Raw genomic sequence first — 16,595 nt, forward strand, 5'->3', positions numbered from 1 at the left:
CGCAGACTGCCAGCTCATCCGCTCTTTGCAGTCTCAAAGCACGCAAGCTAGGGAAAGTGTCGCCCACCGGTCATGGCCGCCGCGGCTGCCGCGGCGCCCATGGACCCGTAGTGGTGGTGCGCCGCCTGGTATCCCGAGGCGTCAACCACGTGATGCCCCGCGGCGGCCGCCAGCTGGTCGTGGTGGTAGCGGGCCGCGGGCGAGGCCCACGCGTCCCCCTTGTCCAGCGCCGTGCACGTGGCGCTCACGGATCCCAGGCGGGAGGAGCGCGGCTGGAGCAGCAGCGAGCCGTACTGCTGGGCAGCGGCGCCGAACCGGTGCGCGCCCCCGGCCGAGTACGCCAGCTCGTGCATCGCCGACGACCTGCGGGTGGGTGCGAGCGAGAAGGAGCACATAGCTTGAGCGTCACGGGCCCGGTTGCCCATGGAGGCTTTAGTTGCAGATCTGCAAGATGTATGCACATTACACGTTAGAAAACTAACTTATTCACTCTATTCACACCTGGAAGTAGCTCAATACTTGACACGACAGCGGAAGAAGGCGACCATATTGAGCGCTGAACACAAGGCAATACGCTTAACACCTACGTTGCTGTCAGTGCTGCTGTCAGTGCAATGCGACCAAGAACACCTGAAGCCGAGTCTGAACGGCTTTTTCCTTGGCTCATGTTTGATTGCATAGGGACGAAAGCAAAAACGAATGAATGTAATAACAATCAGCGGCGAATAGACATTCACTATTAAGCAGCACTTTGTGCGAGCATTGTCCCGGCCTTCAGAAGTTGTAATTGTGTCCCAACTACTCGCCTGAGGTTCTCTCTGGCCTATTGGTCGGAGGTCTTCGTCGACCAGCTGCCAGCTGTCCTCCTGACGGAGTAGAACCTCTAGGCCTTAGTTTTACCTCACATAACGTTCTTACTTCTTTCCCTTTCTGTCCGAACAAATTTAATGATTTAGTATGGTGCCCGCAGAGCGAGCTCAATTTACACATAGCCTCTTAGCGAAGCCATTCCTGGGGGCCGTCGTTTAGGCTCGACGAACCGATTTTCTCCAACGTCCACCAATACTCTGAGCACATCTTTATATTTCGCCCCATGGATGCTTCACTCGTTAAAGCTATAAGCGAACCAGGGACTTAGTTCTTAGAAGCAGGAGGCTAAATCCTGGACTCCATGTACGCGAAAACACACGCGAACGCGAAGGCGACGGCGGCAAGCGACGAGCGACGCCGTCGCGCGAAGCAAAATGCATGTGTCGCTTGCCGTGTCGCTCGGATCTGCACCCACAGAAAATTTCGCTCGTCGCCCGGAAGTCCCCCACGCGACTGGCCAACCAGAGCCCCCCAAAGCCGTTTCCGGTTTGTCTACGGTTTCTCACGGGTACATCTCACGAAACCCGCCCGTCGTCTTGGTCATCGCCGCCGTCGATAAAATATTTGGTTTTGTAACTGAGAGGCAGACCCGCCTAATTTGAATAATTAAAACAATCTACTTCTTGGGTGCGGAGGGCTAACAGCATTTCGAGCGGGCTACGCGAGCGGGCGTACTGCAGAGAGAGATGCGTGTCGAGCCGCGGGTACCGGCGCTCGATCCACCGTGCCGCTGCGCTCCAACTGTGCAGAAACACTCGCGGCGCGGATTCTCACTGGTAAATTATAGTTTGCTCACTTACAATCAAACTGCGGTGACAGTTTATGGGAGTGTTTTTACTAAGCCGGAGTGCACAGGCACCGAACGAAAGCACACCTCCCCCGTGAACCCGTGATGTGACTTCGTCTCTGCAAGCACGCCTTTGGCTATCTCCACTGCCGCTACACCGCTGCCGTAGAGGAAATATTCCTTTGGATCTGACTATGAGGCACACTCACAAAATTTTAAGAGAGAGAACAGGTTACGGGCGTGTTTCTAAGCTTGAGTGCGCAAAGCACGGAGTCCGCTGCGCGCGTCGCGGGTTCGCGTCGCCTGCCGTCTTCGCTTGCATGGAGGTTGCCGACAAGCGACGGAGCGAACGCCAGCCGTCGCCGCCGCCGTCGCCTTCGCGTTCGCGTGAGTTTTCGCCTACATGGAGTCCAGGTGTAAAGCTTTTGAGCGATCGTGACTGGAGTCACCACATCCGTGCTTTCTTTTGAAGTAAACCTCTACTTTGTTAGATTTCTGTAAGAACTACAGATTTTTGTCACTAGCGCTGCAATGCATGCCTTATACATGTACACAAAAACCGCGCTAGAGTGGGTAAGGAAAGGCGAAAGCATACAGAATATGGATAGACGAGACAGATGTGTCGGCCTTAATTTTTTCGTGATAAACCGTGCAACTAGCTAACGTTCTGGACCTGTTTTCTGCCAATTAGCCCCAGCTTCTTTGTTACGCGAGTGCTTGCGCCAATCCGAACTTACGAATACGAACTTGTTTTAGGGTCCGCACCGATGTTTGACTTTTCTTCAAACTCTTGGAGCTGCGCCTTTAATGTCCTATAATCCGCAGGTCAGCACGTTTATTACTGTAATTGCATTTTTTCACTGCCTGTCATACTCTTTCTGTAGCATGTTGAAAACATGATGTGGTACGTGAGGTTTAACGTCCCAACGCTACGCATGGGGCTATGATGGGCACTGCAAGAGAGTATTCTGGATTAATTTCTGCCACTTGTGGTTCCCTAGCGTGCACTGACATTGCACAACGCACCGGCATTTTAGCCTTTCGCCTTCATCGGCATACGTGTCCCGCAGCTGGGATTCGATCCCGTGACCTTGTGCTTAATAGCACAACGTCAAGTCACTAAACTTTCGCCGCGGGTCAAGCGTGCATGTACCAGTATGGTGCAGAAGACGGAAGGAGCATACCTGTAGGGTCCAGCCTGTGGCGCCGTGAGCGCGTAGTGCCAGGGGTCACTCTGCAGGCTGGCGTGCAGGGCAGCCGCGTTGGCGGCCGAAGCGTGGTGGTGCGCGTGGTGAGCATGGTAGGCGTGGGGCTCGCTACCGGTGTACAGGTCCACGGGGCTGGATACGCCGCCGCCCATTCCGTGGCTGGGCGAGCCGCCCGAGGGCGTCTGGTGGCAGTTCCAGAACGATGCCGGGAAGTTGCGCTGGGACATGGGCGGCGCGTCTGCGAGATGGAGAGGGTGCACGTTTAGGCCTCGGAAGTTGAAACCCACATATGGATGGGTTGCACGTGGCGTCGTGAACACGTTGATGGTGGACCATGCACGGCTTCCAGAAGGCACATCGGAGCAAGCGGCAATAAGCGGATTAGGTTAAACATTTATTATGGCTGCCCCTGTGATGTCGGTGCAAGTCATCCGTAACAATTAACGCTTCCGTTATGTCCTGAAGTTCAGTGACGTATGTGGGGAGGGAGCAAAAGATACTGCACGCCGGTCGCACATCGCATCCCCGAGGAAAGAGTGTCATCTCACACAGATCTCAACATCAGAGGTACTCATCTTTGTTCTTCAAAATGCGTTTCTTCAAGTAGGCGCAAATGAGTGATTACATGTTATAAAAGTTGTCCTGCAGCTCTGCCTCGCACTGTTATATTGTCCAACGTGCTTCCACTTAAGGAGTAGCTAATCAGCAAACTTAGTGTACCTATACGGCTACAAACAAAACTTGTGCAGCTTTCTCAGACGCTTCAAAGATTAAGAACACTTTTTAAGCGCTCTGCTAAGTAAGGTACCAGGATGGATAGCAAATATAGAAGGGAAAGGCTGAATTAATCAAGAACGTGAAGCGGAAAAGCTGCTGGTGGAATGCATTGAGGGGAAATCACCACAGTGGAGTAGATTTCAATAAGGAACTAAATAATTAGCAAGCATCTGAACGCAGCCATATGACTACAAAAAAAAACTATAGGTTCTCAGAAGCTTTGCAGTTGATGGAAAATTCGGTGGAGCCACTGCCCCGAGTGATCCAGACATCGATTCGCGGGACAGGACCAATTTTTTCACTGTGAAGCTTCTGGGAAACCTGCACAGCTTACCTTTGTAGCTGTACGAATGCACTTACATGGATGCTAATGATTTAATTACTCCCGAGTAGAAATCTACCACATCTTGGGAGCTTCCGCTGAATACGATGCAATAATATGATTCTAGATTTGAAATATCCTCCTAATTCGCTTGAATGTGTATGTACTATCATGAAAGATTTTTGGTATTGCCGCGTTAATGAGTGTCATTTTAAATGAATATTTACAGATGTGTACGCGTTTGTGCACCGCCTACTTTTCGTTTCCCTTATTTTTCGCCTTTGTCGTAGGGGACCAAGGACCAGCTAGTCTGAATAGATTAGCTTTTTTCTTAGGCTCCCCCTCAATAAAGTTCGTTCATTCATATGTGTAGCACGACACCAGAAAGGAAACAAAAGGGCCCGGTGATCTCGCGCTTCCAGATACCTCAAGCCTACGCGTCCGCTCTATCCTCCTTCATTGCAGCCTCACTCTCTCTGAAAGCCAAAATCACCCCAAAATTGAACCACACATACACTCCCCAAGGTGACGAACGCTGTCTTCGGATATCATTCACGGTGGATTTAAGCAAACCTCAGTTCAAATTTCCCTGCTCGGCACAAAAAGCGACCTCAGGATACCTGGTCATGTGTGGGGTTGACTCTGTCTATAGATCACTGAACGTTCGCTGAAGTCACCTTGCGTTAGTTTCCCAACGTTAGCTGTTACCAGTGCGTATGGAGTTTCCGCGTCATCCGAAGCCGTATGGGCGTTCGCGATGCCAGCGTCATTTAGCTCGTGACACTTGGCGCTTGGTTGGTAAACACGCCGCCATTCAGCCGATCCCCCTACAAAACTTTGTGATGAGTTTCTGAAAAGAGTCAATGATTTCAGACATCGCACTCATCGGGTATTTCTTAAGACTTCGGAGTTGAGTTTCTGATGCGATGCTGATTAATTATGTCCAACGAGTTTCTGATTTAAGACGCGATGTGTTTATTTTTCCTGTTGATTCTGATTAATTTATTTTGCATGCATGGTGAATTCATACTGCATTCCTGAATAGTTTTTGTTGCATTCAAACTAGTGTTATGGTAAAAAAAAGTGCCCTCAGTGCAATTTTTTTCTGACGGCTAACATAATACAGAAACAACTGCGGCGATGCTGTCCTACACGTAATATAAACATCCAATAAACTGCTTTATATGTTACTTTCGTTGAAACGTGGAAGACTCTATAAACGACCAAATCCGCCAATAATTGCTGCAGACAACTTCCATCGACCCTATAAAAGGAGAAAGTAACAGCAAGATCGAGAATAGAGCATTAGAACCTCTGCAAGTGCATGCCATGCCGGTACACTCACCTGATCTGTACTTCTACACAGTGAAGGCTAATGCTTACATACTCTTAATAAGACACCCACTAAAAAGTGTTAGTGGGGACCTGCTAATAAGGAGATTTTTCGGACATAATTTTGGCGTCATGTATTCAATCTGCTGCAGGCACAAATGAAGGCATTTAACTGCAAAGTTCTGTTAGCTGACATGCATCTTTGCTGTACGAGAAATTTCAGTCTGGTACAAAAAGTTATGCAATAACTCATTGAAGTTTAATGTTGTAAATCTGATAGAAAGAAACAACGTATGTGGCCCTTGTTATAAATGTATGATGACTCACCATGATTACATCATGAAAATAATTGGTTTTTTGGGGAAAGGAAATGTCACAGTATCTGTCTGATATATCGTGGAAGGCTCCGGAATAATTTCGACCACCTGGGGATCTTAAACGTGCTCTGACATCGCACAGCACACGGGCGCCTTGGCGTTTTTCCTCCATAAAAACGCAGCCGCCGCGGTCGGGTTCGAACCCGGGAACTCCGGATCAGTAGTCGAGCGCCCTAACCACTGAGTCACCGCGGCGGGTGATTATATCATAATGATGTGAGAAATTCAATCTCCATTTTTGTACGGATTGCTTGCTACGGTTGCAAAGAGGATGGGCCGATCGAAGTAGCACTTGGAAGACCTTCATAAAAGTTGCCGCGAAAGCGAGTGCAAGCGGAGAATGCCCAATTATTTGGAGATGTACGCTGGTGAAGCAGAGCGAAAACTTCAGCGGAGAGAGGATCGTTGCGTGCTAGATAGCGATGGCGAGATGAGACAGCGGCACCAGGATCAGGAGGAGCACGTCCTTAAAGCCGAAGCCATTAAACTGGACTGACAGGCGAACACCAGAGGTGACACTTGGGTGTTTGAGCGTCGATTGAGAACAAGCTCGTTCGTCTGTGCGCGTTGGAAAGAGAGAGAGATAAAGAGAAATAGGGAAGCCAGGGATGTTAACCAGAAGGATCTTCTGGTTGGCTACCATGCATTGAGGAAGAGGGATGAGGGGATTGAAAAGGAAAAAAAGAAAAGGGGTGAGGGGCAGAGTCACAACCGGTCCCTCAAGCCAGTCGTTCTCAGGAAATAGAACAGTGCCTTGTAGGCCTTGATAGCAGTCGATTGCTGTAGTAACGGTACCAGAATCTTATTCTCTTTTAAAGGGCGAGTATCGAGGCGGGCCATGGCACAATGCAGCGTATGTATTTCGGTCGCCAAAGCAGGGCACTCACACAGGAGATGTACAATTGTCTCTTCGAGGCCACATGTTTCATAAGCAGGACTGTGGTCCATTCCATTCCAGAACGTGTATTGCTTTATAAATGCACCACCGAGCCATAGACAGCAAATCAATGTTGCTCCGCGACGCGGTATATCGTGTGGCATACGAAGACGCAGTCCGCGATTTACTGCCCTAAGGTGACGGCTGAAAAACTAGCCAGTGTTTCACAAAGAAAATGTGAGCTCCAGCACCAACCTGCATAGCTCACACGCTGCATAAGTTCTTGATATAAGAACACAGAGTTAAGTCCGTCATTGTGGGCAGCTAAGGCAGCCTCATCCGCGTGGTTGTTTTCTTTGATACCGGAATCTCGTGGCAGCCATTGAAAAATGACCTTTCGGTATGGCGCAGTGGTACACCTCGCGAATCTCTGCAACCAGTTGTTCATGCGACCCGCGGTGTAGAGCAGCTTTCAGGCCTTGAAGAGCTGCTTTGGAATCAATGTAAACTGACCATCCATGTGCAGGTTCGTACATCATGGACTCTCAATGATGCTGAGAATTTCAGCGGTAGCTGTACGCTTGACCACCTCACCAATGTGATCCATCATCGGGAGGTGGAATTAAATACTATAGGTTTCTAGGATCTCTATCTAATGAAAATCTAAAAATTCAGTCCGCCTCCAGATTATGGTACTTAATGAATGAGGCCTTCTGCTAAAAGTGTGCTAGCGGATGAACAGCGTGGACGCGAAGTCCAACAGCACCGAGGCTAAAGCTTTTCGCTGAATTCTTTGCGTTGAAGGGTAGCTCAGCCGTTTTGGTTTTTTTTCAACCACGCTCTCTTTATGTGTATACAGCCGCGCCATATTCGGTGGAAACAACTGTTCTTCCTCCTTCTCCTGGGAACATTTCTTCCTTATCAAATGAACTGAAATATTCTTATAAAACTTGTTGTTGAAAGCTCGGGTAGCGAAAAAAATCTTGAATCAGAACCCACCGGTATCACTGCATGATTATAAGAAAGCTGCGCCAATGCATTTTTAAGGCGTACTTGCATGATTGAACGCTAAAGTTGAATGGTCCGATATCGTAAGTCCACAAAAAGAGAAAGAGTTCCCCTTATAAATAGATACGACAGGCGAGCCCACCGTTTCGGATTGAGCATAACAAACTGAGGCGTTTGGCCAACTCCTAAGTTCTAAAGAAAATGAAATCTTCGAACACATTATGAACTTTCTGCGTGTTAATGCGTGACATAACTAAGAGTTGTACACAGAACGAACTTTCGCTAATAAATCAGTTTAAAGACGCTGGCTCGCACGAAAATCTTTCTTTTCTTTCAGTGTCGCTACCTCGACATTCCAGAAGCTTTGCTTTCACGGCACTATAAAGGAAGCTCGAACAGATGCTTCTTGCTCAAGACCGCCCATTTAGCTCGCAACAGCTTCATGTATGGCAGCCCAGTCGCCGCGTCAAAACGCATCTGACCAATTTCAGTTAATTATCAACAAGTTTTACAACAGAAATCGCTAGGCGCACTCATTGCCTCCTAAACGGTTCACTGAACGCACATGGTTGTAGATCAAAGCCAAGGAATGCGTCGCTTTTTACCAGACTCAATCAAAGTCGAAGGAAAACCGCCTCGACTTAGAATGCATATAACTGGAACAAATTTCTTTTCACGAGTCGGACGAAAAGCAAAACATGTAGAAAACTTAATTGTTATTAAAAACTGACTCTTTGAGAGCGTAAGAATCTCGTAGTGCTGTTCCCGTGAGAACCATTCCCAAGTAGAGCACTCCTCCGCCCGCATCAGAACCTCCTTCTTCCACGGTAGCCACCCTCTAGGCTCTTCCTCTGAGAAGGTATAGCAGATTCTCCGAACATAACTGAGCAGATCCTCAGATATTACAAGAGATATCAAGTCACTCATGATTCTGCTTACGTGGAACCCAGTGATCGCTACGATGGAAGAATGAAAAACCTGTGTCTCAGGTGAATGTGCACTGTTTGAAAAATGTAGCCGTAGGACATTATCCCTAAGACAGCTGGAAGAAACATCACCAGTGATTCCTCCAACTGGCCTTCTTCTCAACTCGAGCCCATGTACTATCTATGGACCTCAAATAGACAAAAGGGGTTGAAATTATTATAGCCTTTAGTCTAAAGCAATCTGTAGATTGCCTATAGACAAATGAAAATTTTAATTGTCATAGACCGGTGGGATGGTATTGTATTAATTGCCAATAGACAAACAGAAATTGAAACTGTTATAAGCTTTAGTTCAAAGCCAGTCTAGAGATTTTCTATACACAAAATTAAAACTAAATTGTTATAGACTATAATCTAAAAACTGTCTATGAATGGCCTACACACAACAGGAAATTAAATCTTTCATATACATTAGCCTACAGATAGTCTATAGTCTGTCTATATAGGAAAGAAAATAAAGTATGTTTAGACATTATTCTATGGATAGTCATTGTCTATAAACAAAAGAAAATTAAGGGTGTTATAGACTTTAGTCTATAGACAAGGGGAAATTGTCTATAGACAAGGGGAAATTGTCTATAGACAAGGGGAAATTATCGGTGTTTCAGACTGTAGTCCATAGAATTTCGGCAGATTGTCTATAGAGAAAGCGGAATGTCTACAGGATGGCAATAGTGTCTATAAAAAGCCTGTCGAATGCCCATAAACAATTTCTATAAGCGGTCATTTCCTTTTTATTTCACGTTATGCACTGGCGTATTCCTGCACAACAGAAGACGACGCGCATGATGGAGAGGGGTAGGTCGGTTCAGCCGGGCTCGCGAGCCATTATAATCATGTCGTCGTCATCACTCATCTCGTCATCTCTTTCGGCTGGCCACTGCCCAACGTTATTTAGCAACTTCTCACGTGCATCAGAAGAGAGCGAAAAGTCAACTGTCAGCCAGCACGGCATCGGGTGCAGAAGGAAAAAAGTAAACAAAAAGATACGGCACGCAAACACGCTCAACCTGCTCATAGGCACGTCGCTCACGTGCAGTAAATTACTCGTACCTTTGCCCTTCATTGCTCACACAGTGTGGCTAACAGCGCCAAGCACAGATGCAATGGCACAGCTGCCAGGGGCCAAGGAAACGAAAGAACACGCACGCGACGCTCGGCCGCCATTAGTCAAATGTTCAGGAGTGAGCAGTGTTAAGCACGGCGCCTGTACGGCCCACCGAAGCCCCACAAAGCGAGCCCGTTGTTGGTGGCCCAAGTGTTGCAGCGGGAACCGAGCACCGAGCGACAGGAGCATCTTCCTGGGCAGCGCTCGTAAAGGCCCTTGGCCAAGCGGCCGTCCTGCCTTCGCAGTGCGCTCGGGCAGCAGAGGGCTATAAATCAGGGCTCGCTGGAGCGCTTCGCGAACGGAGAGCGCTTAAACCTCGTCGGAGGGAGGAGACGAGGGGAAGGGCGCCTTGGCTTCAGGCCCGGGCCGTGGCGAGAAACGCCGAGTCTGCCTCAGTGCTGGGTTCCCGGGACGTTATATAGAAACAGCCCTCTTCCGAAACGACTCCGCAGGAATGGTTGTCCGCTGCACGGAGAAGAGTATGAGGGTAGTCCATTTTCCTGGTCACCGACGCAACTGCGCTTTGTGGACTGATTCCTGTGGCCACCATAATACAGTGCACCGCTGGCCAATTTGTCTGCATGCGTAGCTTCGCTCCCGTTTCGTGGAACCGAGCGCCTGGGGGCTCACTCCTCGAATGTCTATAAAAAAGAACTATGTCAGTAATGTAAACCCTTTCTCCTGGTGTGGTTGTTGTGATCAAGCATATACAAGATCAAGATCAAGAATACAAACAATTCAAGAATATACAAATACTGACGCCGACAGAACTGGTTAGAAACGTTCATGCGCAATCATCGATAATACAATGTGAAAAAGTTCATCTCACAGCCCAGGACCGGAACTTATCAGTATGGTTTTCTTGGATTACATATTTATATAATTTGTTTCGATCTTGTACTTGAATGCGTTTTAGCATAGAAAGGGAGTGGAGCTAGCACTTGGGGGCTTGTACTTGTTTAGCCGGGAAAACAAGTGATTTAGCGCGAGTTATCGAAAGTTAATAGACATTACTTGTTTTAAAAAGGAAGGTTGAACAAAAATTAAAATTATTTCAGAAATTCTCTTTAGTCCTGCTTTAGAAATGAGCTCGGAACCAGACGCCAATTCGTATTTATTGAAAATAAACCTAACGGCCTCACTCTCTGCCATTTCCCCTTGATGGAGGTTAACATAAGAATAAGCACCAGATCACATTAGCACACTCGAGTATGAGCAGAATAAAATATTTACACGCTAGTAGCTTCGTGCTACATGAAGCTTCGTGCTACATGTAGTTGTCGAATATAACGAAAACACGACGATCCCAACGAAAGTCTTATTTAACATGTTTTCAAGCCAAGGTACTGATGTGCACGGCCAGTATATTTCCATTCATGGTATAGTTAATGAAGAGACGTTATTTCTTTTTAGTCACAGACAATGCAAAATTTTTTCTGATAGTTGGCAGTTATGTGCCATGAGTTACATCATTGCATCAGCAGAGGCTGGCCTATGTTAAGTTTAACTAGGTCACCTTTGGAGTTCACAAAAAAATACAAAATGCAGTCGTCAACATAAAGCCTAATTTTCGCATTTGGTTAATCGGAATATCATTCACAAAAACTAAAACAATGCGGTCCTAACGCTGAGAGGACTGTGGAACGCCCAAGAGAAAAGTTGTAGATTTTAGTCTTTTTGTTAAAAACCACGTATTGATGACTGGACATTAGGTGGGATTCTATTCATTTGCATAGTCGAGTGTTATCCAGGCCATATCAAAGTTTGACCATCGCTTTGTGGAAAAGATCTTATCAGACGGTTTCGCGAAGTATAAAATAATTACATCTATTTGGTGAGCCCTGTTCTTTACTAGCTGAGAGGAAACATCGAACTATTTTCACGAGCTCAATTGTGGCAAAGAACCCACGCTTTAAGCCGTGTTATGGTTTGGAAACAAATGGGCAAGTCTACTAAACCTTGCTCAATCGTGCACTACCGGTACTATATTTCCTAGAACTCTTTTCTAGCATAGTCGACTGATTCTTCCTTTCAAATGAATCTTTCCTCGCGCTATCCAAGTCTATGATATATTAATATATTTCAGACTAGATGGCAGGAAATCTAGATGGACGCGTTTATAGGGATAGAAAACTGACTGTTCGCCATTCCGCATCGTTACTCGCATGTTTTAAGACAACAAATAAGTCTGCCAACACCCATCCAGCGACAATCCTTCCTTCTTTCGCCGGGGCAGCTGTTAAAGATGGCGCTAGCTGCGCAAGCGAATGACAACACAGGATGGCGAGAGAGGGCGCCAGTGACGAAAAGTGTGAGGAGGCGGAAGGGAAGGTGCTGATGACGCAATAGCTCGTCTCCCGCCAACAACGCGAGGCACGCGCATGCCTCGAGCGTCTGCTTTTTATTCCCCGGTCTCTTCCCGGCGCGGAATGCTCGTTTCGCGTTCTCCATGAGTAAGCCGCCGGCATTCCCGTCAGCGTGCGGCGGCTGGCCGCACTTCCAACGACATAAGCACGCCACGAGACGACGGCGAGGGAATAGCGGGACAAAACGGCAGAAGACAATGTAGAATAGCGGAAGTGTTGAAAGCGAAGGGATTTTCGTCTGCTGGTAACTAGGTGCAAGAAGGTGTGCAGACCAAGAAGGGGGAGGGTGGGCACCCGTCGCCTCGACACGCGCGAAAGTCAACGGGCTGTCGACACCTTCTGAGGCGCTCTAAAGGACCGCCCTGAGGACGTCATCGCTTGAAGAATTTCCGCTTACTTGCCGAACGTCTGGCGTTCTTGGCACGAGCGGGCAGTCAGACAGGAGACAGCGAATTGAAAGGCTCGACTCCGATACGTCTGATAAAAGGAAGACCTCAGTGTAGTTTTGGTAAGTATATAGGGGGCCTGCCCTCACTTTCTTATTGTGAGCTAGTGTTACAGGGAAAACCGCACCACTTGCCGATTCATTCGAGTTGGAGGGGAATGACGACGTACAAAGAAATATTTTCCTTGTCGCACCGCTGTCTGAACACGCGAAGGTGGCCGCCGCTCCGCCGCCTAAAAGGAACACATCGTAAAATATAATTCAGAAGGGCGTGCTGTCGGTATAGTTGGCATTGCATATTGTAAAGAAACTAGCGCAAAAAACAGAGGCAAAAGACAAGGAAGGAGACGCATGGAACAATTAACAAGCCTTATAGAACATGACTTCACAACACGCATGTAAATGCTAAATAGGTTTCAAAAGTAAAACTAAAAATGACGACCAAACTGAATAACAGCCGCTCCTATATGCGCGCAAGTATAAAATGCGCCCGTTATTGCTCCTATAATCCCAAGCACGAATACGTCACCTTGACAGCGGCACCGACAAAACATCCAGAATAGTCAGCTACAGCGGAGCCCACATCCGTGACACAAACTTTGCGTTTTAGCGCACCTACTGCTTGCAACTACACCCATATCTCAATGTATGTAGGGGCCATGTGACCCGATTTCGTGAATAAAATAATTGTTTCAAATGGCTAAGCATTTAAACTCGCGAGCCAGAACTGTGAGCCCAGTATTGCAGACCTAAATGAGCAACATCGTTAACTTCCGCAGTTCCGTTTCAGCGATCATATCACAGATGCTGTGTAATTACAAAAAAAATAAAGCTCCTTTTTTTTCTACTGCTCAGCCACAATATCGAAAAATAGCGCCTGCTCTTCCCGGTTTGCAGCGTGCGTTCTAAGCCTGACATGAGCCAGCCCTGTATATCTATTACCGTGGCAAACAGCCAACCTAAGACGAAAGCCGCGCCAGCCGCGCCGCTCGGAACGCTGCCTCGCTCCATCAAGCGGCAGATTACTGTCAAGATCTTTCTCTTTACCTCGGCTGAAGAATGAAACATATCGTAGACAAAGCAATACCACAACGCCGGCGGATCTGGGCAAAACAACTGCAGAACAGCAATAACGCATCTTGTGCATGTCTGTTCCGTGGCCAGGCCTACAGAACCGCGACTGCCATCCCATGGGCGTTGATGGTGCGTTCCGTCATACGTGCGTCTGAACTTTGCAGCGTTTCGCGATTTGAGCGAAAGGTGATAAATATGCTGGATATTACACTTCGATTCTTATTACAAACGATATGGCCCCCTCTCCCCGGGCGAAGCCTCAATCATTCACAGATAAAATAATTTTTTCTGCGCAAAAAACAAGTCTACATCAAGAGCAAGAAAGCAAGCATAAAAGCACAGAAAAAGCAATAGTCCAGCGACAAATATAAAAGCCTCTTAACTTTTGTTTTGTTGAACCTCACGAATGCGCCGTATTGAGCAGTCGACGTTGCCGGGATGAAGATAAAAATGGGCATAATTCCGGCATGCAAGTTTGTTATATCTGCCAGGAGATGCGATGCCATGCTATCTAACGCTCAAGATTTAACGAAAAGCGCCCTGACGGACATCGGTCACCACCAGAGCGTCTCTTAGACACTGGTCGCACATATAAGCGGCCTGGGGTTTGAGGGGCGTCCCGCGCACTTTCTCCTGACAACAAACACCGCCAAAGCCCGTATCCCGAGCATTCAATACGCCGCCGATCGAGATCAGCGAACGCCGACGATATAATACTCCGTACAAGGGCAGGGTACTGAGAGGGGAGAGGGGGTGGAAAGGGGCGCCGAAAACGCAACAAAGCGAGTCAGAGACGCTAGAGGGAGCTCCCGGCGTGACAAACGGTGGTCGACGAGCGCGGAAACGGATTAGGATGCCCGGCCGCCAAGAAGGAGCAGGCTTCGTCCCACGACTCCACACTCTTCGGCAGATCGCCATCTCCAAAGGACGAATTAACGAGCCGCAGGAAAGGGGGGGGGGGGGAGAGAGAGAAAGACCAGCATACAGCGTGAGCGTCGTCACACATCGCGGACTCTATCCCTGGCTCAAGCCATGCTCTATACTCGGCGGCATGTCTTTGCCCAGCGACCGCCGCCAGCAACGTGTTCTTGCAGAAGCTACCTCCACCCCCCACCCCCCCCCCTCCTCTTCGGCCTCCCTGGTCTATACTGTCGGCTTTTCTTTCCCTGGTTGCGCGCGACTCCATCCTAGCTCCAGCGACGGCTTTTTTTATTTTTATTTTTTTCTCGCTGGACTTCTGGTCTACGCGGAGCGCTTCACGCGCGATGAGCAAAGCCGCCCGGGCCTTTTCTGCTTCTTCGTCTTGCCCCGTAAGATCGTCGCGGTCGATTTCTAACAGAGAGCGGTGGGTCCTTGTTTTCGGTGGCGTATATAGAATGACGCCGGGAGGGGGAGAGCGGGGCAGTGCTCAGTGCTCGCAAGGCCGTGCCCGACTTTGCGCACGGGTACAGGAGGGAAGTGCTAAAGATAGAGAAACAAACTCGCCACAGGACAAGAAGTAAAAAAAAGAGAGAAGAGAAAAAATGAGAGAAGGAAAGGACTGTCTTGTTGACTAGCCCGTTTTCGTCTCTCTATTCGAAGCTGCTGCTTCGTTCTGTTTTTGTTTTTTTTTTGTTTTTTTCAGGATACTTCGTTCCGCACACCCTCCCTCTCTGTAATTCTCGAGGTACATTAGATTCGACCGCATTGCCCTTCGCTGCTGCTTGAATCCTACGAAGCAGTAAAGGAGGAAAGTTTGAAAATGCAGCATAAGCTTCAAAGTCACGTGACAATCGAGTGTTAAGTACCCTGAACCAAAGGGTTCCTGGACTTGCGCGAATCTGGGTCACTGGCGTTGGCGCGCCACCAGGCAAAGGAAAGGAATCCCTGAGGCACCTCTTCCAGCAGAATGAAAGCGATATGTACAAGCCGCGAATGAGACGGCCTTGAAGAAGTATCCTCAAACGCCTCATATATGCCGACGTCACAGAGTTCCGATTCCTGGGAACGCGCAAATATCGTGAATATCAAGAGAGGAAGAACTTTACGGCAGGAAAGGTAAACATCTTCGCTTCAGGCAGAGGTCTCTGAATTCTTGCTCAGTCTTCACCGCGGCAATGACCTCGAGGTTTAAGCATGCGCCCCGGCCTTTTTGAGGGTGCTGAGGGGTGCTATCACTAGTGCGCCTGGATACCTACCACCGACTGTCCAACGAATACAATAATAAAAATAAATTAGTTAAGTGCAGAGTAAAGGCCCAGTAATTGCCCCTCTTTCGGCGCGACACGTGAACCACGCTGAAAGGGAAAGGATGAAGCAGGGAGTGAAAGAAACAAGAAGAGATGGGGACGCTATGGTGCGGAGGAATGCGGTGTATGATTTAAACCACCTGAAGTTATCTCCCCTCGCCTGGGGCTCGGTTCTTCTGGCTGAAATATTCGGAAAAAATGGGTCCCTGACCGCATCTTGTGGAGAACAAAAACACACATGTAAGGAGAACCAGGTTTGGTTTATGAAAGTTTAACATCCCAACGCGACTCTCCCTATACATTCTTTGGTTTCGATGTCAGTTGGCTTGCCTTATATGTGTATCATAACGAGCCCTTCACCTCCCTAACATAGTCTGCTCAATGACCAAAAAGACGTCACTCATGGCTATCGTAGTAGTCGAGCTACCCTTCATCATCATCATAATCTACTCTAGCCTGTGGGTTAAAGAATGTAGCTGAAGTGATGATGGGTGACAGCAAAGGCACCGAGAAGATAGGCTCCACTCCGAAACATGCAAAGTGCTGCTGTAAGACAGCTGATAACTTTAAGGACCAAGTTTGTGTCAGATTATGTCTGAAGCGTATTTGTGACATACGCGTGAGTTGGACGAGGCGCATTTTTTTTCTTCATATATACAGTACGTGGTTCGTCTTTAGTTCGAAGAGGACTGTTGCAGTTAATTATGCATTTACATGGGGCTTACGGCTCGTCAACTATGGTGTACGCGGACAATGCGTCACAGGTTGCTTTGTCCATATTGTAAAAAAAAAAAACGCAACTGAAAGTGTTTTACTGCGTCTCCAATTTA

At 48.0% G+C, this 16,595-nt stretch overlaps 1 pseudogene across 1 annotated transcript in view; it reads right to left on the minus strand.

Annotated features, from left to right (window-relative positions):
* LOC144099471 (uncharacterized) overlaps positions 1 to 16,595 on the minus strand; it is a 78,786-nt pseudogene that overhangs the window by 10,114 nt on the left and 52,077 nt on the right. The window contains exons 3-4 of the transcript XR_013307405.1: positions 2,842 to 3,103; positions 68 to 363 (exon numbers count right to left, since the gene is read on the minus strand). The product of XR_013307405.1 is annotated as an uncharacterized LOC144099471 (transcript). The remainder of the gene's footprint in view (positions 1 to 67; positions 364 to 2,841; positions 3,104 to 16,595) is intronic.

Source organism: Amblyomma americanum, chromosome 7, assembly GCF_052857255.1.
Source record: "Amblyomma americanum isolate KBUSLIRL-KWMA chromosome 7, ASM5285725v1, whole genome shotgun sequence".
In the NCBI taxonomy this organism is placed as follows: Eukaryota; Metazoa; Arthropoda; class Arachnida; order Ixodida; family Ixodidae; genus Amblyomma; species Amblyomma americanum.